Here is a 3,016-nt window from a genome sequence, read left to right on the forward strand (position 1 = left end):
GATTTTGCTAGCTCGTTGACTGATTTTTAAGGGGTAGCGATTTTTTTTTTTTTTTTTTAGAGACGGTTTGCATTGAGTTCTGCAGGATTTCTAGGATGATAAAAGTATGTATTTGTAACTGAAGAAGATTTTCCTTTTTCTGCTCCTTTTAGATGCAGTGGCTCAGAAACATCTCTGAACAAGTGTCCCCAGAAAAACCCATCGAAGTGGGTGAAGTCTGATAGATGTATTAAGGAAAATTCTGATGTTTGGGAACTAAATATTTTCATTTAGTTTCTTTGGATACAAGGTGGAAGTAGACAAGCTTCAGTTTTTCAGCCTAAACTGAAGCTTGGGCAGTTAAGTCTGATTTACCATGTTAAAGTGGAAAGGATATCAGCAGTACTTCTCCATTATCACTTTTCATATCAGAAGTATACCTGCTTTGGCAGAAGGTATGGGGATTTATTGGGTGAAGTCTGGTTTAAGACCCAGGCATATGGTTAACATATGACCAGAGAGTACCTAGCTATGTGTATGCCTGTCCAGTCTAAATCTCCTGAATAATGAAAGGCAAGGTAGATTATGGCATTGCAGTTGTCAGTGGGAGCTGTCATATGGGAATCAATTAAGCAGCAGTTAGTCCATGGTGTGTTTGAAAAGGTTAAAAAGTATTTAAAAAGGCACACAAACCAATGTATGGCTGAAACAAGCCACTTACCCAAAGTCTTATAAATAAGCACCATCTATTTACAGAGCTAGCCAGCAGTTTACAGTTGTGTGGTTGATTGTTTTGTTTTGTTTCTTAATTTGGAAGACTATAGGTGTGCATATCTCTCTGTATTAAAATGTTTTGGAAGCCTTCAGGATTAAAGGTACTACTGTATCAGGGTAACAAACATCTAGGTTGTTACAACTGTACTTGAAATATGTAACTTTAGGTTGTCTTTGAAAGTAACGTCGGAACTATCTGCGGCCAAAGTTGAAATGGAGAAGTAGTCTTATTTAATTTAGACATATTATAGCAGCTCTACAGATCATTTCCCAGGAATCTGTATATGAAGTATTTTTGTGATGGAGTTTGTTGTGGTCTGAGTAAGATTTTACATTCTCTGTTGTTGATCAATTCTGTTACAGTAATTTTTACTGAAACGTGATGATAACCCATGAGTTTATTAATTTCTGGTTCCTGTTACAGGTACATTGTAGCATGATATGGAATTTTTCATGATTCAGGGCAGAATTAAAAGGGGAAAAAATGCAAACAGTTAAAACAAGGAAATAGTAATGATGTCAAAACCCAGTAACATCTGAATTTGATAAGGATGGGTCACTTAGAAAGCTGAAGTCTCTTGAAGGTGTCATAACATTTTGTTTAAAACCCTCGTAGCTGTGAAAATACCATTCAAATGCCCATTTTATTTTCTTCCATTTCTTGGAATTCCTCTTTTTTAATAGCTGTTTTAGCAAACTTTTGGACAGAAACTGTTGTCTTCGCCTGTTGGAAAATAAGATTTTATGTTTTCATCAGTATAAAGGCATTGCAGTTAAAATAGTCTGTATTTGCTGGGAAGAACAACCGCCCTTACCTCCTATACATATATAGTGTGCGAGTGTGTGTATCTATACGTATGCATAATGTGGGTCTGAGCTCTTGCAGTTTTTGAGAGGTAAAAGCATTTCAGTATGCATTGCTTGTCTGGAGAGCACTACCAGTGCTGTCCCAACTCTAGTCTAGGATTAAAAAGTTGAAGGAGCTGCATCTGAGTACCCTCTCTTGCCAGCTCTCTGAGACAGAGAGTCTGTTTTGTAAATAAAGGGTAGAACAAAGGATGGAATTAGTAGTTAGTGACCACTAAATTGGAAGAATAGTAAGCTGTAGTAATGTCAAGATCATAGTAAAGACCTGTAAACTGACTGATGTTCGGGCACTTTCTGTGGAAATTGTAGGCGTTCCTTTAGTTCTTTGTTTGCTTGCTTGCTTTATGGCTGAAAAAAATGAGGGAGAAGTAGGAAGGTTATACTCTCTTGAGACTTTATAGGTCTAAAGTTCTAAACTGATGAATGCGAATATATAGTGGCATATGTTTTGCTTTGCATTTTTAAAGTTCTTTTCCCAACCACAAGGAACAGAAACAGTTTTTGTAAATGAAATGATCAATCTTTTTGAGGACATCTATAGAAAAATCTCAGCTGTGAAAAGCATTTCACAACTGTGAAAGCAAATTACTCTGGATAAACTAGTTTACAGCCCTCATGGATATTCTACTTTGAAATATGATTTTATTTGCATGCTACTGTTTAGTTCATGTTTAACATGTTAACTAAAATGGTTCTATTTCTTAAAGAAAAAAAGATTAAATAGTTGCTTATCAGATGTCACCTTTTAAGGAAGTCATAGGTAGGGTGCATGTGTTAACATGAAAAAGAATTAGATTGTTACATCTGTTTTTGTAAGATGACATAGAAGTAATTAAAAAATACCTGGATTTCATAAATAACCTTCCCTTTCCTGGAATTCTGTTGTCTTCATGCTTATGTGAATTTGAAGTGGAATGATTTTCAAGGATCATGTAAATGGGACTCCTTAGTAATCGCATTTCCACTCAGTGAGGCCATTAAACAGTACGGAAGGAAGTGCTTGGTTGTGAGAGTTCAGTGCCATCCAGCAGCTGTGAATGTTCTAGCTGGTATTGCAGGAGACGGGCAACTCCTGCTGTAGCATCTCTTTGCTTCTTTTGGATGAGGGGAGGGGAATGTAAATACAGCGGCATGACTTTGCTGTTCCAAAACAGTTAAAATGTAACCACATCTGTTTCGCTTGACAGATTAAGTGGGTGGAAAAAATAGCCACTCCCCCTCTAATTTGTGGTTCCTTATATGGTCAGTATACTGAAAAATATTTTAATTAATATTTTTAGTCAATGAGTAAGAAAAGAAGCATATACAAATTATCTAAAAAATCTGAAGTATTTGAACTTTTATGTTAGCATAAGTGTGGGGTTTTTTCTTTATCTCTTTTTTTTTTTTTTTTTTT

General features: G+C 35.8%; 1 protein-coding gene across 1 annotated transcript in view; it reads left to right on the forward strand.

The window, feature by feature from the left end:
• The first annotated feature begins 181 nt into the window (after window positions 1–181).
• The window catches only part of DYRK1A (dual specificity tyrosine phosphorylation regulated kinase 1A), a 71,244-nt gene continuing 68,409 nt past the window's right edge, over window positions 182–3,016 (forward strand). Inside the window, exon 1 of the mRNA XM_009282986.2 lies at window positions 182–206. The gene's annotated coding sequence lies outside the window, so the exon portion shown is untranslated. The remainder of the gene's footprint in view (window positions 207–3,016) is intronic.

The sequence above is a fragment of the Aptenodytes forsteri genome, unplaced genomic scaffold (genome assembly GCF_000699145.1).
Source record: "Aptenodytes forsteri isolate BGI_AS27 unplaced genomic scaffold, ASM69914v1 Scaffold2, whole genome shotgun sequence".
NCBI lineage: Eukaryota > Metazoa > Chordata > Aves > Sphenisciformes > Spheniscidae > Aptenodytes > Aptenodytes forsteri.